At 44.6% G+C, this 22,935-nt stretch overlaps 1 long non-coding RNA gene across 1 annotated transcript in view; it reads left to right on the top strand.

The window, feature by feature from the left end:
- Positions 1 to 8,213: 8,213 nt before the first annotated feature.
- Positions 8,214 to 22,935, top strand: part of LOC146866340 (uncharacterized) — a 156,459-nt gene continuing 141,737 nt past the window's right edge. The window contains exons 1-2 of the long non-coding RNA XR_014976793.1: positions 8,214 to 8,424; positions 8,644 to 8,742. This is a non-coding gene — a long non-coding RNA (uncharacterized LOC146866340). The remainder of the gene's footprint in view (positions 8,425 to 8,643; positions 8,743 to 22,935) is intronic.

Raw genomic sequence — 22,935 nt, 5'->3', positions numbered from 1 at the left:
ATAAATAAAAGGGGGGCTAGGACACATCCCTGTCTGACCCCTCTATTAACTGTAACAGGCTCGGAAACCTCACCCCCAGTGCCAATCCTGACACAGGCCTTCAAATCCCTATGCAAATAGGCCAGGAAGTGTACCAGCGATTCATCCAGGCCGTAATCCAATAAGGCCTTCCAGAGTAATGACCTATTGACAAGGTCAAAGGCGGTGGATAAATCCATGAAGGCCAGATAAATTGGGCAGTTACGTGCTACGGTGTATTTGCCCAAAATAAGGTTCAGATTAAGGCATTGCTCCGCAGTTCCCACTTTATTGCGGAAACCCAACTGACAACTCTCTAGAATTTGGTTGTCCTCGGCCCATAACAGGATTTTATTATACAGTACTCTCCCTAAAATCTTTAGAGTATTGTCAATAAGGGAGATGGGCCTACAGCATGATGGTTGGGAACGGTCACCCTTCTTGAAAATAGGCACTATGATACTAGATGACCAGGTTGGAGGTGGTAAAGAGGTAAAATTTAAATTCTTAAAAACATTCAATAAGAGTGGGGCCCATAAATCAGGGTGGGTCTTAATAATGTCAATTGGGAGGCCATCTGGGCCAGGGGCTTTATTCCCCGCGCTCTGTGCCTCCATTACCTCAGATAGTGATATGTCGGCCCGTGGGGGGCTGTTAAATATTGGGATGGCCGCCGCAGAAGGTGGAACCGCGTAGATCTTAGAAAAGTGGTCCACCCATGCAGCTCCAGGGATGGTACAATCTATTGGGGTCGCGACCTGGCCCGCGCAACGCAGGTCTTTGACCGCGGCCCAAAAAATATCTCCCCTACCCCGGGCAGCAGTTTGTGCTAGCACCTCCCAGCGCTCCTCAAGAATCTCCTCCTTTCTTCTCCTAATGGCCAATTTATATCGTGACCTAGCGTTTTTTACATCAGTCAGATTCCTCGGGCTAACAGATAAGACTAATCGCAATTCGCGGTTGGCCAGAGAACACTCATGATCAAACCATCCCTGGTCATCCGTCATGGCGCGCAAAGGAATCATGAGCTGTGCACGAAGGGCTGAGCAGATCTTGACAAAATCGTCTACTACCCCAAGGTTAGGACTTAAATCGGACAAACATGAGAGGAAAAGAGGAAAGTTGTCTCTGACCAAGGTCTGTACAGTCGTCATCACATTAATACCCCTCCATTTTAATGTGAGATTGTTTGAGCTTAAGGAAAGGTTCCTAGCGCCGCATTCCTTATTATAGACCGGTCGATGGATAATCTTTAAACTGATCTTGATAGGATTATGGTCCCCTTGGGACATTGAAATTACCTTGGCCTCACTAATGCGGTCTGTCAGGCCAGGGGATATAAAAATGTAATCAATTATTGAAGAACAATCTCTTCCTCTGAATGTTGGCACTAGGGGGACAGTGGGAAAGTGGTCCATAACATTCTCCAAATTATGTGTACTCAAAAGAATAGTTAATTCCACACCCCTTTGGCACCCCAAACCCGAGTTGCAATCCTTAAAAGTCGGGCAATCTCCATTTAATTTAGCATTAAAATCACCACCCAATACAAGGCCGGAGGTATCATTAAAATCGGCCCTAGCCTCCAGAGTGGTGATAAAATTAAAAAGGTTCCTAAAATGTGTATTAGGTTGTGAGCTAAAATCATTATTATAAAAGTTTACCAGGAAAAGACTAGTTTTCTGTTTAAATAATATAGCCTGGAAATTCTGATTATTTGTCGGTATGACCCTGGAAGAGCCTCCAGCAGAGATGTTAATCCAGATGGATAAACCTCCAGAAGGGCGGCCCATTCTAGATTTTGCGGCAAGAATATTATGGCACTGAAACCCATTAGCATGTAAATTAACCGTTGCCCACGTCTCCTGTAACATAATTACTCCACTTTAATGATAGTGACCAAGTTAGTTATTACGCGCGTCTATAATTCTTAAGTGTAATTATTTTAACATGAAAATAGAGTGGAGTTCACTCGGGTATAGTCTTTCTTCACTGTTGGTCACGTGATCACATTACCGTCATATCTCCCATTCACCGGGTTCAAACTTTTTCGAAGAAACTCGAGAAGTTTTCCGAAAGGTTACCGATCGAATTGTTACAGCCTTATATTGAGGTAAGCGAGGACACACGTGTGACGTTCGTATCACCAGTTTTTATTTTCGTTGATTAATACACGTATACGTTACAACGTTCCTTCTTTCGTTTTTCAGAAAAGTTTATTTTATCGATATCTGTGGTTCTTTGCGACATGCATTCAAGATTACTAAGAACCTAGTATTCAGGTCAGAACTTATTCCAACTTATCGGCAATACCACAATACACAATCTGATTATTTGCGAGCATGCACGCTTTGGTTACCACGCACAAACTTATTTCAGTTTACTGCCGACTTCGCAGTATCTAACCTGATTATTTCTTGAGCATGTACTTTACGGTTTCCACGCATGAACTTTTCGTACACGTTATATTCTTTTCCTTCGGGATTTCACCTTTATTAACCCAAACAGTACCTTTGTTTGTATTCAAATTCACGAATTAACTGATTAACCTGTTAGCTCACCACTCCATATTTCACGTGGTCCGGCACTCTTGACCCTTTATCTTTACCTCTTTCACCATTCATAACCTCGAAACATCATCATTTACAGCATGAGAACAATGCAATTGAATGTTTGTTATTTTGTGTTACACCCTGTTATATGTCATTTGCTTGATGTTTTCAGCATACAAGTCCCCTGAGGAAGGGTTTGCCCGAAATGCATAGGGCAGAAATGTGATGAAACAAAATCGATTGACTGAAATCTATGAATACCATAGTATGAATATCATATGAATTTCTAAAAGAACTTTTTGAAATAAATGACGTCTCAAAACTACGAACTTTACAACCATTGCACAATTATTTAAACATTCCAACAAATACCGGTGTGCTGAGTAAGAGACGTTATCCCTACGGGAATTAACGCATTCAACTTAACCTTCTGAATCACACTCATATGCATTGTTTTAGCTTCGCTCTTTTTGAGTTTGATTTCCTTCTGCTTGGACTCCTTGCGCCAAACCCGAAAGGAATCAAACATCGCAGGTCTAACTTTTCTTTGAAACAATTTCTCCTCCAGATTGTCTAATACAGGACGCTCAAAACTACCATGCATTGGCCATTGTAACTCAGAATTACCCTTTGTATACTTGTGCCAGAGTGAGGAAAACACAATCGGGCCAATACCATGTTTAACATAGACTTCGTGAGTAGGGGTCCCCAAGGGAGGAATCGGACAAGATTCCTCCAATGCAGAGTCCTGTGCACAACAACAACACTATTTCCGAAATTTACTAAATCCAGACATCTCTAGACGCGTATCCTGGTTCCAAACATCATAGGGTACAATCGAACAGTTACAGCATATGACTGTACTTACCCCTTGGCTTTGGCTTTGGCTTTTGCAAAAGTCAAACAATAGCCAAAACCAAATACAATTCACCAGAGAAGTGGGTCACTCCCACTCTTACCTGACCGTTAATCTTCCCTCGCACGGCAAGTGTCAAAAAGGTCTCGATCTCCAAAAATTAGGAACCGGAACTGGGGTGTCAGTCGGGGCCGCAGTTGGATAGCCCCCAGGAAGGAGGAATCACGCAATCGGAGACCTCGGGCCCACAAGGACAATTTTCAGCCGATGTAGTGGCGCGCCTCCCTTGGAATTCGATCACGGACCCCTCACGACCATCAAGCTCGATGACGACCACCGAAGACGCCCCACGTTTGGGCGCCATTTGTAGAACCGGCTTTTAGAGACCCCTCCCGACTGGAGGGTCAAAGCCAGAGGTGCAGGGGACACCTAGAATCTACGGGTTCACCTTGATTACTCATGCATTACCAAAGAGATCAGGACAACTTAGGAAAGTAAATTTAATTTATTAGCTCGAGCTAAGGACAGGGTCCCAGAATGGTACAAAGGCAATTCTACGGAGACTGCTGCTTCACTCCGCAGCGCACACATAATTATAGCACTAGCCACACCCTTTACACATCCAACAAGTTCCTTATCAGTGTCAGGTGGCGTAACCGTGGCCAGAGAGCGTCGGTCTCTGATTGCACAATGTACACAGCCTCTTGCTTCAGCGCCCAGATGGCGTGGTCACGGAGCACAGCTGATGGTGTAAGAGGCTGAGTTACCAACAGTGGACAGGATGTGGCTAAGTCTCTGTCACAACCGGAGGGGGGCCAAGTACACAAGCAGCTTCTGGAATCAGCTCAACCACAAGGAGCGAGGAGGGTTAAGCAAGTTCTAACAGGGACATAGAAAGCAATCCTTCACCAGGTTGCCGAGAGCATGGCAACACGAAATGGAGTCTCAGTGGCCATTTTAAGCATAGTTCAACATATCTGCGATTCTTTGCATCCAATTGTCATGCAATCACCAGTTGATGTTAAAGAAAAACTGGTATACACGTGTGTGAAGAGGTCTCTGGCATTGCTATCAGGTTGGAAATTGATTAAGCTTCCTTATCTGTAGCAAACACTTACCACTTTGAGCTGGTCCTGCATGGAGGTGTGGTACTCCGAACTTCCTAAATGTACGAGCTTTCAGATGCAGAAAAGGCTAGTGTGCATAGAGTGGTGCTGCCTGGAAGGAGATTTGCTTCCAAAGAACACACTACTCACGACACATGAATCAGCCAGAGAAAACTGTATACCCAAGAAGCCATAACACTCTCACATGACATGCAAAGGTATTGCACTCTTAAAGTATAGGTTCCTTCTGTCTTGGGCAGGCAAACGGGATACTTAGAGATATATAGTTGCTGCAGTTTGGGGCTTGTTGCTAGATATTTTTCAGTTTGCTGTTTGTGAACCATTCACATTAAAAGAATGTGTACCTCAGAACATATTTCTATACTGCTGAAGGTAGTTGTTTATAGTATGAAAGGTATAATAGCACAGCGTACCTCTGGCATATGTTACAAAGCTTTAAATTGTGTTTCAGTTCTAAGTCAACACGGAGCTTCACCTGGCCATAGACGGTTGGAAAATATAGCTTGTCAAAAGATACATCATACAGAATATTTAAAAAACAAATAAATAATTTTTTTTTAAAAGGTTGAATTGAAGTGCTGACCGCGTACTGTTTCAAACATTAGGAGTGTCACCTATCATAGTGAACACAAGAAATCAGAACTTGGATTGCACTACACATTTGGGAGACTTAATACGTCGTTTTAGAGTAACTTTGGACTTTTGAGGAGTGTGGAAGACACATTGAAGGTTTTTCTATGAGGATAATTGCAATCATGGGATAATTATGTACCAGCTAGAAGTATTTGACAAAAAGATCCTGGAAATTCAGTAACCATCAAAAGATTGGAGCATATTTACTGCCCTGAGGAAGCCCTATTTAGGGCGAAACGCGTTGGCTGTATTTTTCCATCATCTTACGCCATATGTAGTCCAAGAACTCATTAAAGGATCATAGTCAATACCATCAAAGAGTCCGGATTAATTTGTCTACTGTGCATTTGTGCATTCTAAAATATTTATGTTGCCTCTCTGTGCTTTTTTTTTTATGTACTGTAGTGATGTGGTCTCTTGGCAGTGGACCAAGGAGGTGGACAACTTTGACTTAGAGTATATTTGTGACTTGTGTATAATTAGGTGGTGCGGCTTTTAATTAGCCCTTGCTGCCGTCTTTTCTTCTCTTTACATCATACAGAATACTAGGAATTAGATTTGTGAGTTCGAAAAATAACATTACTAAAGGATTCCTCTACATATCAATTCCCCTGAAGTGCAACCCAGGCTCAGCTGTGCTTCCAAGGCCCCCATTATAAATGGCAAGGCAAATGAGCTGGATTTTCCCCACCATTGACTTGCCAATATTGGAGATATGAGTAACTCCAGGGGTGGAGAAAACTCAGCCTATTACCCTGAGGGTGTACTAAGAAATAAGGAATTAACAGGGGAATCAGTAATACCAGGTCCAATTTCTCTGGAGAGTCTTAATTTTGGGTCAGACTTTCTACCGGAGTTTCTGGCTGCTTTTAGCTGCCGAATTTTCTAGGCAAGAGATGATGTCATCATTTCAATGGAGGTGATTACTGCTGGATTAGCTTACCTGAGATATGCCAGTCAAGATGCCACTGGTCTTCTGGAAAGATTTAGCATCCAGGATTTTAGAGCAGCCCACACATTGACGTGGGCAGAGGTGGCATGGGAGAAGGTTGTAGGTGAAATTAGCTCTTATTCTCATTCTGCAACCAGGTCCAGGATTATTCATAGATGGTAGCTACCCCTCCCATAGACACTGTAAAAGAAATATCTTCTATCTCTGTGTTGTCTGTATCCTCCTCAAGTAGTAAAGGACAGTGAAACATACATGCACGCAGTTGCAGCTTGACCACTATCTAATGGTTTTTCATAACGCGTAAGAAAACCCATTACAAGATGGTTGCCATGTCTGCAGATACAAGCACGGTGGGCACTTTGGAATGGTTCTTGCCATCATCTGCAGCAAAAATAGTTTTAAGAAATCATTGGAAATATTAATATGTTTGCGCTCTGGCATCATGAACAAAAGCTATTTGTATTGTCAATGCTTAAGTGCTGGTATTGTGTTCACACTGGTTGTGTATATAATATTTTCCTTTTTTTTAAACTTGATCCTTTTTTGTCATGGAAGTGTTATTGACTGCACCCATTGGATTTTTTTATGATTCCATTGCACTTCAGTGCTGTGATTTCATTGCAGTAATTCTATTGCAATTCCTATTAGTGTTCTGTGTGTCTTGTGAGACTTATTTCAATGCTGTGTGGGTATTAATTTGAGGCTGCTTGGTTTGCCGTAGTGTTTCAATTGAAGTCGGTGTTTCCTTTTGTAATTTTTGCTTTTTGCAGCCCGCCTTACATTCTTGTGGATGTTTCAATATTTCCGATTTTCATTTCTTCATTTTCCACCAACATTTGTGAGGAAATATTCCCATTTTTGGGGTCCAACTCCTTGTAAACACCCACAACTCCACAACTGGCAAAACCTTCTTGTTACTACTTATTGAAATGTACACCAATTGTATCTTTCCGGGCCTACCAGTTGCACAGTTATATGACTTTTCCAGATGTTGCTACTGTCTGAGCACAGAATTATGTACAGGGTATAATTCCACCTTGGGAAAAGCCGGACCCACTGTGGAATTGTGCTTTTGTTTTCTCTTTTTTTCTCCACGAATGAGAATATTCTTCGACGTGGAGAAAACCCTTCTTCTATTTCCTCGAAATGTTTAGGGTGTTCCATTCCCCTGCCTATCTTCAAAGGGGATTTACTGCTGGCCTTTGGAAGAGCATATCTCTGGCTATTTCCAGGGCCAGGCAGGGTCGGGGAGGAGTTTGTAAATGCCAAAAAACTGGCCTGCTTATGTGTATTTACAAGCCCACAAGGCAAACTTCACATAGGTACGCTGACCCCTTTCTCCCATGCAAATGTACAATTACGCAAGCCTAAATATATTTACACCTGATACCAAACAGTCGTGAATACCTAATCGAGATTATACCAATCCCTAAAGTAAAGTTAATACGGTAAATGTCATTTAAAAAAAGTGTTTTTTTCTTAAAGCTCAATCCAAGTTTTCCAAAAAGGAGATTTACGAAGAATATTTAAACATTATTATATTTCTTACTGTGTGCTTGCCATGTTTTTTGCACACGGAAATCAACTGCGAAAACAACCATTAAAGTAAAGCTACCTTGTAAAATTGTCATTTTTAGCATTCCTGCCTTATCTTTATTTGCTGACATAGAAATAGTCCAGATATTGTTTTGTACAGAAGAAAAGGATGTGGGGAAGGGATCAAAGGGGAAGTACTGTACTCAGATTACTGAACACGAAAGAAATAAAGACACAACCGCTTTACTACTGGGTCTGCGAATGTGTTACCAGACCAGCACAGTATTACATGAAATACGGGAATCATAATATGAACCAACAAATGCTATTTTAATGAGCTGTAATTGGAGATTGGAGTGGAATGAGAACACTGGAACGCGCGAGGACCCAGCAGGCACACTGTTGTGCTAAACAGAGTCTCTCGCTATCCACGGGGATTACAGCTCACTGGGTGCTACGTTACTCCGCTCCGCCCAGGGTCACGTGACATCTAGTAGAGTGCATGCCGGTACTTCAATTACATGCTGATTCAATGACAACGCTGAAAACCGAAACGCAACGATGTAAATAAACTACACCACCATTCAGTGGTAAGGGGTGGCATAGAAGTGCACAGAAACACGAAAACAGTCCAGGCGACTGCCTGACAGGAAACAGACAAGGGCTTTGTTGAGTTTTCTACATTATCTGATCTCTGCCTCTGACTATCAGGGGTTGTATCGGGCATCTACAAGGAAAACATTGTCACTGGTAAGCTTTCAGACTAGTATTTAGGATGGTGTTTCAATTGGGACTTTCAGCCTGATTGGTTAGAAGTTTTGCCATTGCAATACATCTCGTGAAATAAATGAATACTTATTTAAAACATCCTCAAATGTTAATAATAACAGTAATAAAAGTCTTATTATTCTTAATGATAATAATAGTAACAACTACAATAACCAACTTCAATAATAACTATATCCTAAGGCAGTTTTGTGATTGGCCAGTGATTCTGGGAGGCTGTGTACTTGCAGCCGTGCAGAGAGGAGGACGGAATAAGAAGAGGCAGCGGTGGGAGGTAAAAAGGTGAGTCCTTTTTTAAAATTATTTACCTCCTCCCTCCCTCCATCTCCCAGCCACCCTCCAACCCTCCACCTCACCACCCCTGGTCAGTAGCAGCCGCTACTGTCAATGACTTTATTAATTAGACAGAAGTCTGCATCACACGGCTTTATTAACTAGACAGGAGACATCACACGGCTTTATTAATTAAACAGGAGTCTGCATCACACGGCTTAATTTGGAACAGAAAAATAGGAGCCAGGCCTGAAGTTTGTTCAGAAGAATGGGGCCGTCACTTGCCGAGGTCTTGGTGTCGAATACCGAGGCTGTGAAGTCTTGATTCCACCTCATGCTTATTTAATCCATCCCAGGCGCGCAACACCCATTGGGCTCACTGGGCTTCAGCCCCCCCGTCATGTGTGTCAGCCCGGCTGAGACAGCCTCGTGGGCTGGCGACCGTCTAATTGCAGCCGCACCTGTGTACGTCACAGGTCTTTAAAAGACCATTTACTTGTTGAGGCTTTTGTTGTGTTTTCACCCCTTCTTAGAGCCACTCTGCCCTTGCCTGGAAGAATTAACCCCCCCTCCTGAAATCTTTTTCAGCCCCCCCCCCCTGAAATTTGGCTCTAGTTGCCCGCCTGATCCATCCCCTGCCTCTTTATCTCACCTTATTAGGCCTTTTCATACTTGCTTTCTCCCTTTAAGGCTGTTTTTCCATCTTTCTCTTCCTCTTTCTTACCACCTGTGTTTTATTCCTTACTTAATCTGTATCAAAGTCTACTGAGAAAAAATAAGTGCTGGCCCCCAAAAATGAGTGATGGTGGGCTGCATCTGTAAACACCAGCTCAAGTTACGACTGTTGCATCATCTTCGTATTCGAAGGTTTTAGACAGTGGCATACTGTACCACCAAGATGGAGTAAGCTTCAGAATTGAAAGGGCAGGTTTTCCATGCCCAATTGCATTATAATTTGACAAAGGCTTCGGCAGTTTAGTTCAAGAAAATCAATAGTTCAGCCAGAGAAAAAGAGTCACAATATTGTAACAGCAGGACTGGTGACACGGCCGGTTTTGACCATGTGCGAGTTTAGATTTCATACTATTTCTCTGCTCTGTTCCCCCATGCTGTATGTCACACCATGATCTAGCCAATGTATTTATCCAGTACCCCTTCTGAAAGCTTTGTCTCTTACCCACATCACTTCAAAAGTGTGCACTAAAATCAGTTCCAATAGGATTGTTGGCAGGTCTCTTACGATAGGAAGCTTATACTTAATGAGTTCTCATAACACTAGACCCATAACTAAACATTTCACTGAAATATTTTAACTGATTATTACACATAAACTAGATTTGTTTTTAATTAAGGAAAACTGGTTTAAGATTGCGTTGTAATAGCATGCGTTGTAATAGATCTTGCATTGTAAAAGTTGCGTTGTAATGGTTGTGCGTTGTTATGCCTGCGTTGTGATGGCTGTTCACCCATAGACAGAACATCTGCTGATTCTTCTTAATATTCAGCTTATACATGGGATTTTCAGATCACACCCAAATTCGCTCTCCTACATGATCCTGGAGCAACCTAAATCTCGAACAGTCGGAGTCTACACTAAATATTACTCGCCCTCAACTATTGGAAGATGAGCCATCTCTAAATTCAATTTTAATTGATGCCTGTTTTTTTTTTATCGTCTCTTAATAAACCCATTTCTTTCAGGCACTTTAAAAACGAAACCAAAAACGACCTTCTGCTCCTTTGTTTAACGAAGAGCTGGGGGTTCTAGGTAATGATAATGATCTAATGTGAATCGCAATGTATATAAAAATGAATGAATATTTTTTTCCTGCTTAGTTAATTCCTTATCCAGACCAGTGGCAAGTATTAGGCTTGTTCAAGTTTTTAACACTTAGAGGTGCTTGAGACTAATAGTTCATATGCACTCACGTCTTTGGGGGAAGTAACTTCATTACGTCCCACCCTGACGAAAACCCAGGACCTATTTAGGCAAGGTAGGAGGGGCTGAAGCATGTTCGTGCAGAAGCAAGGGTCATAGGACCATCACATCCGAAACACCCGTTTGTATATTTTTTAACCTTCCTGCCCACCCCATTATTAAAGATTTCTTTAGGAGTGGATGAGGAATTTTATCTTTAATAGTACGCCCCCATACACAATATACTAAGTGCTCCCTGAAACACGGTTGAGCCCACCCAGACCTTTAGGAGTTGGGGTGAGCCCTTTGATGAAGAATGTCACTAGTAGAGTGAGTGAGGGCTAGTAAAAGAAAAGGGTCTTTTTCCCTTCCCACTCGTAAACAAAGGGTTGGTCATACTCATAATTCTCTCAAGAAGCTTCTTGAGAGTATTACCATCACACACCTAGGAACAACCCCCCCCCTACTTTTGGTCATTCCTGTGCTGCTACCCCCTGGTTCTAGAGGAAGCAACCAATAAATCATTGAAAGGATATTCTTTTGGTTAAAAGTGTATAGAATTGGGAGGTTATATCCTTTATATCCTCTTGACTGAGGACCTTTCTACCCGCCTGAGAGCTTCCGGTCTTGGGAGTTGTGTTTCAGAAGCTTGAAATCATGACACAGGATTGCAGATTATTAGAAAGGAAATGGAGAAAGAACTTTAACTTTGCAGACAAACTTTTCTGCAAAGCTAAACTGATGGGCTACTACAAACTAATTAAACTTATCAAAACTTATTATGCACAGAAGCGCATACTTTGCTCAAATATCCAACGAGAGAGGTATTCCTTCTCTATAACAATATGACGTGTCTGTCGAAGTAGTGCAAGAAAATAAATTGATCTCAAGACCTGCGTGATAAGTTGATGGATTTCTTTCACAACAAGGTTGTTAACCTTATCAAAAAACTTTTTGTGACATTGGATACTATTTCACTGCTTCAAAATTTCTGTATGGCTCATTTCATTTTAACTCATCGTTTACTCCTGGAGTCATACCAAAATGTGGAAATCTTACCCATTTTTTTACAGCCCCACAAAATTGATCACAAGGTACAATCAGGCTTTTGCAAGGACCTCTCCATGGTACCAGTATTGGCCAAAGTTGCAGACATTAGGGGTGTCATGGACAAAGGTAGAGTTGTGGCCTTTCTTTTGCTAAAGCTATCAATGACTTTAAACACCATCTCACACTCCATCCTACTGCATCATTTAGCCTTTGCTGGGATAGCAGGAAAGCCCATGAGTGGTTTGCCTCTTTCTGCATGACTGGACTCAAGTGGTCGCCTTGTCTAACTAAGATGATCCTCACTGGAGTTTCTGATAGTTTTGTATTATGTCCCACGTTTTACAATCTTTACGTAGCACGTCTGGCTTACCTTATTGAGTCATTCTCATCTCGATTCACACTTATGCCAACAACACTAAGTTGATTGTAAGCTTGGATGACAACTCAGCTGCAGCTGTTCTTAATCTCAAGAACTGTCTCTGTTAACATTCAAGCTTGATGAATTCAAACTCCTTGTCCCCGAACGTAGATAAAAAGGACATTGTTGTTTTTGTGCCAGGTTTGACTTGGGCACATGACTGGCGGCCTGAGACTCTGTGAGCCTTGACATTGCCCTCTTATCAGGCATGGAATCTGGGAGTCTTGATTGAGGCAAAGCCTATCTTTTACAGAAAATATTAAGGTCATCTTTTCGATAGGTTTCTTTCTCCAGAGCGTGATCAGAAAAATAATCCCTTTTCTTCCATCTACCTCAGGAAAAGTTCTGATACAAGCTCTTATTTTGTCAAGGAAGGGCTACAACAATTCTATGCTGGTCGGGCTACCTAAATATCTCTTGCAAAGACAAAGGATACGTGTATATTTCTAATGAGGTGCTATGAGTCACCAACATGTGTTACTTCAAATCTTTAAGTCTTTGGCACAAGACAATCTAAAACTCTAAACAGGACTATATGCTATCACTGTTCATTGTACCAGCCTTCACGTCCCAAAATATATATGCTTTTTTGTTAAAAAATCCTAAAATTCAGAAGACTAAGGGCCTTATTCCGAATTTGGCAGTCCATGAACCACCGTACCGGTGGTGGTAGTCCGAAAGCAGCGAGATCAGCAGTCCGACTGCCATATTACAAGTTGGGTGGATTGCTTTTTGCAAATTCTGTGGTTGAACCGCCGACACCACCAGCACACCACCAACCGCCAGGGTCAAGGTCAGAGAAAGGCAGCTGCCATAGGGTGGTACTGTGGAGCTCCGCCGCCATCCGTATTACGAGTTAGCTTTCTGACGAGCCAACAGCGGTGGTCCGACCGCCAGCTTTGAGTCAGCTGTAACCAAGGATTTGGGGTGCATACTCACCCCTCTCCTGCTCTTTCAGGCAGAGTTCGACATGGATCCCTTTCTCCAAGTGCCCCCTCACAGCAGAATCTTCAACCCGAAGGATACGACCCTGTTTGTGGCGATTTACACGTGAGTCCTTTTTGTACCACATACAGGCCAGTCTCTGGCAATAGGTAGATGGTATTTTTCCACATGTATCATGCATATGTGTGATTTCGACACATGTGCAGTTGAAATGTTCACACAGGCATTGATACATATGGAAAAATAATCACCACCACCGCAACTTCCCTGCAGCCACACCGTTGGCACCATGGTCAACTCGTAATGTGGCTGTCTAAAGACTGCAAGCGCTGTGGGCCGCTTGTGGATGTGGTTTTCGGGTGGTCAGACTGCCAAACTCGTAATTAGACTCTTAGACTAGGAGGTTGTTCTTTGGCTGTGGTGACAGCCAAAGTGTGGAACTCTTTACTGCTCTCTCTCCATGCCTAAGCTAACCTGAGTATCTTTAGGAATCATCTTAAAACTTATGGGCCTCATTTATGAAACGCTGTGTGAATACAACAATGCAACAGTTTTCACTGCACCCTCCTTGTGACACGATATATGAGCTGTATTTAATGTACGGTGCTCCATGTCACAAGGAGTTACAGATACATCAGTATTTCTGAAGAATCTGTAGGCGCAAAGGTGCAGCAATGTGTCCTTTCACATGGTGCAATCCCCATGTGAAATGGCCTGTCTCAGTCTCACGCATGCTGTGAGGCAGGCGTAAGGTTTTGACGCTGTGGCATCCTAGAAGTGGCTTAGTAAAATCTGATACATTTCACTGCACCACTTCTATGAGGCTTTCTTGTGGGGGAACGCCCACCCTGCATACATTATACCTGACCCAGATAGAATGTAGCACAGGGATTTACAAAGTGATGTATCTACATAGATGCGTCACTTTGTAAATATGGTGTAACATGGTGCATTCTTAATGCCACTGCGGCGCAAAAGTGTTGCAAGGGGCTCATAAATAAGCCCCTATTTCTTTTCTAATGTCATCTAAATGTTTGAAAGGATGTATGGGTGGTGTAAGTCTTTTTTCCCTGTTTTTGTTGGACCATTTTTTTCTTCTTCTCTTCAGTAGCTGCTGCACTTTACAAATAATCTCAAACATTCAATCAATCAATCAATCAATCATGATTTTGTAATAGCGTAATTTTGAAATAGCGTGGCAGCACACTTTATCAATAAGATTCTGAAGATTGTTGCCTGTTTAAATCTAAAGGAGGATTTCCCCCTTTAGGTAAAGGTGGTTAATTTCACTCCCACTGCTACTCTTTCTGGCTTCCCTCTTATTTCACCTATGAAAGTTACGCAACTTCTCCTACACTTACGTTCTAGTTCTCCTGAAGATCTGTATCCTCTTAGAATTTAGTACTTTGCACCTGATCAGATTGCCTTTTTTCTTGAAAAAGTGTACAATCAAATTCTCTCTACAGGGATTTTTCCTCATTCCTGGAAGGAGGCGATAGTTGCCCCCCTTAAGAAAAAGCCTCAAGGCAACTCTGAAGATTAAGTAAACTCTTTTACCTGCACCAGCTAAGATATTGGAAAAGTATCTTAATCAGGAAATAATAAAGTTTACGGCTTCTCAGGATCTTCTGGATCCTTCGCAGAACGGGTTTCAAAGGGACCATAGCACAGAGTTCACTCTGCTAGCAGTTACTGATGCCATTCAGTATCAGGTTTATCAGGGAGGATCTGTCATCTTGGTGCTGCTGGACCTTTCAGTGACATTAGACATGGTGTCCCCTCCCGCCTGGTTTACAGACTTCGTCAGGCAGGTCTGAGGGACACAGCCTGGCCCGATAGAGACCTTTCTTACCAACAGAACTCACACAGTGAGTTGTGATCTTTTTATGGTAAGTTCATTTCAGTTACCATGCGAGGTGCCAGAGAGCTCCTCTCTCAGCCCAACACTGTTTAATCTTTATGTGCCCCCCCCCCGCCCCTTGGCAAGCTGATCAGGTCCTTATTTATTTATTTATGGCGATTTTTAGAGCGCGCAATTACCCGAGGGTGTCTCGGCGCTGTTGTCACAGAACTCTCTGTAGGGGAAGGGGGGATTAGGCTTGGAACAGCCATGTTTTCAATTTCTTTCTGAAATTGAGCAAAGTCGGTGCACATTTGATATGAAGAGGGAGAGTGTTCCACAGTCTAGCTGTGACAACGGTGAAACGTTTGTCTCCCCAGTTAGCCTTTCTTGTACGGGGGACTGTTAGCAAATGGGCTGAGGATGAACGCAGTGTTCTTCGCTGTTCTGGCCGGTGAAAGGCTTGTTTTAGGAATAGAGGGCCATAATTGTGGATCGCCTTATAGGCTATGCACAAGGCTTTAAATTTGATGCGGCTCCTCACCGGCAGCCAATGTAGCTGTTGGATGTAAGGGGAGACAGATGCAAATTTGGGAATGGGTAGCAGGATCCTGGCTGCTGCATTCTGTACAGTCTGTAGTTTGTTGAGGACCTTTTGTTGTGCATTTAGAAGCAAGGCATTACAATAGTCTGTTTTAGAAAAGACTAACGTGCTGACTAAAGTTTTGCCTGCCGAAGATGGTAAGTACGGAATGAGTTTTTTGATCTTTTTTAAGGTGTAAAAGGAAGATGAAACCACTGAATTTGCATGCTGCTGGAAGGACAATTTGTTGTCAAAGACAACCCCCAGATTTCGTACCTTAACTACTGGTTCTGGTGGTTGTCCCATTCGTTGGGGCCACCATTGTGGAGACCAGATTGGTTGTAGTCTCCCGAATGTCATCACTTCTGTTTTATCAGAATTCAGCTTAAGGCAGTTTGATGACATCCAGGAGCTTATTGCTTTCATGCCAGATTGGAAGTTAGAAGCTACTGTATGGCCATCATCGAATACGGACAACACCAGTTGTGTGTCGTCTGCGTATGTGGTGAGAGAAATTCCATAGGATTTGATGATCCTCGCCAAGTCAGACACATATATATTAAATAGTGTCGGGCTTAGCGAGGATCCTTGTGGTACACCGCAAGGCAGGGAGAAAGTCTGGGAGGTGAATTGTCCCAACTTCACCGTTTGTAGGCGGTTTGACAGAAATGAGGCGAGAAGTTCCTTAGCCTTGTCCCTTATTCCTATAGCCGAGACACGGTCGATCAGTATGGTATGATCGACCGTGTCGAAGGCTGCGGACAGATCTAAAAGTATGAGGATTGCAGCTCCTCCATTGTCCATAATGGATCGTATCTCGTCCGCGGCTTTCAGGAGAGCTGTCTCCGTGCCGTGTCCCTGACGGAACCCGAACTGAGTGTCATCCAATAAGTTGTTGTTATGGATGTACGTTGACAATTGCTGGTTCATGATCTTTTCAAAGATTTTGGCCGGGAACGGGAGACATGCAATAGGCCTGTAGCTGGCTGGAAGAGAAGGATCTAAGCTGGGTTTTTTGAGTAGTGGTTTAATGATGGCTTCTTTCCATACAGAAGGGTAGGTGCCGGATGTAAACATTGCGTTGCAAATGGTAGTGAGTGAAGGGGCAACGGCTTCTGCAACGAGGTTAAGGACGGCAGGAGGGCATGGATCGAGAGGTGATCCGGATTTAGTTCGGACGATCAGGGGTTGAACAATTTCTTTCGTGGTGTTTTTGAAGGCTAAAAATTGTGTCGTATTATTGGCAGTGGAGTGCTCGGTATGGGATACGGAAGGATCAGGCGAAAAGGTGGAGAAGATGGCTCTGACCTTATCCTCGAAAAAAGTGGCCAGTGTATCTGAAAGGGCCTGAGATCCCTCCGAGGAGGGTATCAGAGGATTGGACAGATATGTTACCACCTGAAACAGTTTACCTGATGAGTTTTTGGCAAGATTTATTTGGTTGGTGTAGTAGGCGGTTTTCTCGGATGTAATCAGTTTTTTGTAATTAGAGAGGGCGTGTTTATAGCTAATCTTATCCGCGTTATTATAGTGTCGGCGCCATTGCCTTTCTAAATTTCTGCAATATTGGCGCTGTAGTCTAAGGGGTTCCGAGAACCAGGGGGCGGATCTCAGCTTTCTGTTCCTATGAGAGGTTTTTATAGGGGCTAGTTTGTTGCAGGCTGCGTTCAAATTCTCCAGATAGGTAGCTGAAGCAGCTACAGGGTCCTGAGTGTTTAGCGGAGGGCTATCATGTATGATCTGGGTGAGCTGGTTTAGATTAATGTTCTTCCAGTCTCTGAATTTTGTTGATCCAGAAATTGTCTGGGAGGGTAGACAAGGATTACTGGGAAATGAAAAGCATACTGCAGAGTGGTCTGTCCATATTAAAGGGATGACCTTAGTGATTGTGATGTCTTTATTGTTGGTAAATAAGCCGTCTAGGGTGTGCCCTGCTAGGTGGGTAGGTGATTTGACAATTTGCATGAGGCCTACTGTCTCCAAGTCACTGAGTAGTGTTCCTGTATCCGGGTCACCATAGGATTCAAGGTGCAAATTGAAGTCACCTAAAACGGTGAAGTGTTGGGATCCAATAGACATCTCAATGATTTTGTCTATATTAGAGAGAAATATTGATCTCGAACCTGGGGGGCGGTAGATTAGCAGACCTCTAAAAGTAATTTTACTGGAGATGCAAATGGTGAAAAGGAGGGCCTCGCACTCCGGAAGAGTTATTTCCGATGTTGTTAGTCTTAGGTGTTCTTTGTGTATAATTGCTATTCCTCCGCCTTTTCTTAAGGGTCTATCTAGCTTGCTTACACAATAGTTGTTAGGCGTAGCGTCTCTGAAGTCAGGTCCGGAGGATTCGTCTCCCCATGTCTCGGTAAGAAATAGAATATCCAGATCGTGGGAGTCAATGAACTCAGCGATTTCAATTCTGTGTTTAGGTAAGGAGCGGACGTTTATTAGGGCTGCAGACACTGTGGGTGGGAAAATAGTAGTGTCTATGGGCAGCGTTTCCGTGCAAGTCGGGCATTTAAGCGGTCCAATGCAAGATTTGTAGTTAAGAAATGGTATGGGGTGGGCTTTCTCGGCGTATGGTTTATATCTCAGGAGTTCGGCAGAGGAGTAGGATAGCAAAGGAGAATTGGCGATGGGCCGCGGACCGGGCAGAACAGGGGGGGTGGCCCGAGCCCGGCCTCGGCGCGGACGAGCGCAGACGAGCTTGCCTTAGGCGCGCCTTCGGCGCGCAATCGTCGCGCCCGCTGCGCTCGTCCGCTGCGCTTCCGGTTCCAATGCATGTAAATAGTGTTGAGTCGAATTAACGTAGAGGGCGTGGTGAGCGCCGCTGGGCGTGTCCTGTGACCGAGGGCGGCGTTGCTGTGGCAACCCTCTCCGCTACAGCAATGGATCTGCTGGGCGGTCAGGTGTAACCAGCGAGCGAGCGCTTCAACGAAAATGCAGGTGACAGTCAAATGCTTTTTAAAACAACAGCGTGCTAGTGAGCTAAAATCTCCCGGCTTCCGCCTCAGGAGAGAGTCTGTAAGACAGCGCTAGTGCTCAGCGCGAGTCAATATAAGGCCAGGCTTGTGGGCGTGGTGAGCGCCGCTGGGCGTGTCCTGTGACCGAGGGCGGCGTTGCTGTGGCAACCCTCTCCGCTACAGCAATGGATCTGCTGGGCGGTCAGGTGTAACCAGCGAGCGAGCGCTTCAACGAAAATGCAGGTGACAGTCAAATGCTTTTTAAAACAACAGCGTGCTAGTGAGCTAAAATCTCCCGGCTTCCGCCTCAGGAGAAAGTCTGTAAGACAGCGCTAGTGCTCAGCGCGAGTCAATATAAGGCCAGGCTTGTGGGCGTGGTGAGCGCCGCTGGGCGTGTCCTGTGACCGAGGGCGGCGTTGCTGTGGCAACCCTCTCCGCTACAGCAATGGATCTGCTGGGCGGTCAGGTGTAACCAGCGAGCGAGCGCTTCAACGAAAATGCAGGTGACAGTCAAATGCTTTTTAAAACAACAGCGTGCTAGTGAGCTAAAATCTCCCGGCTTCCGCCTCAGGAGAGAGTCTGTAAGACAGCGCTAGTGCTCAGCGCGAGTCAATATAAGGCCAGGCTTGTGGGCGTGGTGAGCGCCGCTGGGCGTGTCCTGTGACCGAGGGCGGCGTTGCTGTGGCAACCCTCTCCGCTACAGCAATGGATCTTCTGGGCGGTCAGGTGTAACCAGCGAGCGAGCGCTTCAACGAAAATGCAGGTGACAGTCAAATGCTTTTTAAAACAACAGCGTGCTAGTGAGCTAAAATCTCCCGGCTTCCGCCTCAGGAGAGAGTCTGTAAGACAGCGCTAGTGCTCAGCGCGAGTCAATATAAGGCCAGGCTTGTGGGCGTGGTGCGCGCCGCTGGGCGTGTCCTGTGACTGAGGGCGGCGTTGCTGTGGCAACCCTCTCCGCTACAGCAATGGATCTGCTGGGCGGTCAGGTGTAACCAGCGAGCGAGCGCTTCAACGAAAATGCAGGTGACAGTCAAATGCTTTTTAAAACAACAGCGTGCTAGTGAGCTAAAATCTCCCGGCTTCCGCCTCAGGAGAGAGTCTGTAAGACAGCGCTAGTGCTCAGCGCGAGTCAATATAAGGCCAGGCTTGTGGGCGTGGTGAGCGCCGCTGGGCGTGTCCTGTGACCGAGGGCGGCGTTGCTGTGGCAACCCTCTCCGCTACAGCAATGGATCTGCTGGGCGGTCAGGTGTAACCAGCGAGCGAGCGCTTCAACGAAAATGCAGGTGACAGTCAAATGCTTTTTAAAACAACAGCGTGCTAGTGAGCTAAAATCTCCCGGCTTCCGCCTCAGGAGAGAGTCTGTAAGACAGCGCTAGTGCTCAGCGCGAGTCAATATAAGGCCAGGCTTGTGGGCGTGGTGAGCGCCGCTGGGCGTGTCCTGTGACCGAGGGCGGCGTTGCTGTGGCAACCCTCTCCGCTACAGCAATGGATCTGCTGGGCGGTCAGGTGTAACCAGCGAGCGAGCGCTTCAACGAAAATGCAGGTGACAGTCAAATGCTTTTTAAAACAACAGCGTGCTAGTGAGCTAAAATCTCCCGGCATCCGCCTCAGGAGAGAGTCTGTAAGACAGCGCTAGTGCTCAGCGCGAGTCAATATAAGGCCAGGCTTGTGAGCGTGGTGAGCGCCGCTGGGCGTGTCCTGTGACCGAGGGCGGCGTTGCTGTGGCAACCCTCTCCGCTACAGCAATGGATCTGCTGGGCGGTCAGGTGTAACCAGCGAGCGAGCGCTTCAACGAAAATGCAGGTGACAGTCAAATGCTTTTTAAAACAACAGCGTGCTAGTGAGCTAAAATCTCCCGGCTTCCGCCTCAGGAGAGAGTCTGTAAGACAGCGCTAGTGCTCAGCGCGAGTCAATATAAGGCCAGGCTTGTGGGCGTGGTGTGCGCCGCTGGGCGTGTCCTGTGACCGAGGGCGGCGTTGCTGTGGCAACCCTCTCCGCTACAGCAATGGATCTGCTGGGCGGTCAGGTGTAACCAGCGAGCGAGCGCTTCAACGAAAATGCAGGTGACAGTCAAATGCTTTTTAAAACAACAGCGTGCTAGTGAGCTAAAATCTCCCGGCTTCCGCCTCAGGAGAGAGTCTGTAAGACAGCGCTAGTGCTCAGCGCGAGTCAATATAAGGCCAGGCTTGTGGGCGTGGTGAGCGCCGCTGGGCGTGTCCTGTGACCGAGGGCGGCGTTGCTGTGGCAACCCTCTCCGCTACAGCAATGGATCTGCTGGGCGGTCAGGTGTAACCAGCGAGCGAGCGCTTCAACGAAAATGCAGGTGACAGTCAAATGCTTTTTAAAACAACAGCGTGCTAGTGAGCTAAAATCTCCCGGCTTCCGCCTCAGGAGAGAGTCTGTAAGTTTCCAAGTGCTTTCTTACACAGATGATACACAGATCATTGTATCCATATCCAACGACATCCCAGTGGTGGATGATAGGTTTAGATGCTGTATGACTCACATAATTGGCTGAAACTGAATGCCAATAAGATGAAGATTCTGATATTTGGTGCACAATCAATGATATGGTCAGAATTGTGGTGGCCAGAGTTCAGCTGCCCCTTACCTCTTCTTGTTACAGAGGCCAAAAATGTAGGGGTATATTTTGAAACTTCTCTTTCTTTTCAAATTCAGGTGAAGAGGACTTCTGGCTCCTGCTTTCACTATATCAATATTTTAAGAAAGATTTTTTCCCCTTATTCCTGCCTAGCGCAGAGCTGCAGTGGTTATTGCGCTTATCCCATCTCACCTTGATTACTGCAATGCTCTATACCGAAGCATAAATAAAACCACACTCAATAGACTACAGACTATTTAGAATGCGGCTGCCCGCTTCGTCCTGAATGTCCCTAAGCTTCTGTCTGTCAGAGAGGACATCCGCTCCCTGCACTGTTTGACAGTCAGGAAATGGGTGACTTTCAAAGTCCTGTGTCCCCACTGCCAGGGTCCATTGCACTTGAGAACAGCCTTCCACTGGTCTAGGTGGAAATACCGAAATTTCTGAAAGCCAGGTGGAGGGAGGGCAGAGTTGCTGCGGCCAGGTTGTGGAACGCCTTTCCCACTCATATTGCTAGCATCTCCTCCCATGCTGCCTTTCACATGCACTTGGAAACCTGGCTATTCTCCCGTCCAGGTTCTTAGGGCTGGTTGTTTCTGTGAATTTTCTCTTGTTCATGGTTAGCACTTTGACACCCTTGGGTATAATGTGCTCTACAAATCTAAAACATACGAGTACAAAATATCATTATCAAATTGGGATATAATTGAATACATGACCCACACAAAAAATACATTAGCATCACAATGTTAACTCCTCAGACATCGCCACTGTGCGCATCTTATGATATCTCTAATACTCAAATTTCCATTAGTACACAATGTTTTTCAATCAATTACTCTAGTAGCTCTCCCCACCCACTTACTGCTATCTTCAGGAAGTGAAAATCTTGCACCTGCCATTGATTTCAATACATAACTTTATATTGCTTGATGTGTAAGCAATTCAGTTATGCATAAATAAAATATCAGCTAACTGTACATCATGATTCATGGTGGCCTAGTATCGGATTTAGCCATCATTTCAAGCAATATTGTATCCCGATCATTATAGGCAATACATTTACTCATTCACTTTCTCTTAGCCTCCTGGGCTGCTATATCTGCTCTTGTCCATTTGATTAAATCAGTTACACACATATCTAATTTAGTGACTTTCTGGCAAATGGCAATGTTTCTTTTTAGCAATGACCATTGCCAAGACAGCAAACTTATATATGTTTGGTTTTCTTTGACCTGGGCATGTGGGCCAATATGCACACCATTAGGGATATCTCAGATCTCTTACCCAGTACATCTTACATCATTAATCCACTTCCTGTCAGTTCTCTACAAATGCTTTCATCTAATTTCATTTTCACTATAATGCTGTCCGGATAATAGGCAGGCACTAATCCCCTGGAAAGCATGGCTGCCTGTTTGGCACCCCCACATGTTAGAATCATGGTTAATGTCTCTGATCTATCAGGTTCCCTGTCTTCCATACCCCATGCGAGCACAGCAGCTCAAATTAAGACTTTTGTCATACGATGACAAACAAATTTACGGTATCCATTACAGATTAAATCAGATGAAAGTGAGTCCAGTGTCTTAAAAAACAATCTCCTAATTACTAGGGGCAGTGCTATAAAAAGTACTCAATTGCTGTACCCAGATTACCTACCATTGATTTCTCATCTGTATCATCCACTTGCACTCCAAAGTATCTGAAGGTCTCCGGTTTGCCTTTTAAAATTTCAAGCGTATCTGGTCTATCTCTGAGGCATACCTCAATGTTAACGGGAACAAACAGGACCTGTCCCAGTTCACTTGGAGTCTGGAGACCCTCCGAAACTCAGCCAGTTTAGTCTTTATACAAGAAGACACATTTTAAGGTCCATTGGAAAC

The sequence above is a fragment of the Triturus cristatus genome, chromosome 2_1 (genome assembly GCF_964204655.1).
Source record: "Triturus cristatus chromosome 2_1, aTriCri1.1, whole genome shotgun sequence".
Taxonomy (NCBI): domain Eukaryota; kingdom Metazoa; phylum Chordata; class Amphibia; order Caudata; family Salamandridae; genus Triturus; species Triturus cristatus.
The sequence above is the reverse complement of the archived record's forward strand: the minus strand, read 5'-3'. Positions and strand labels throughout refer to the sequence as shown.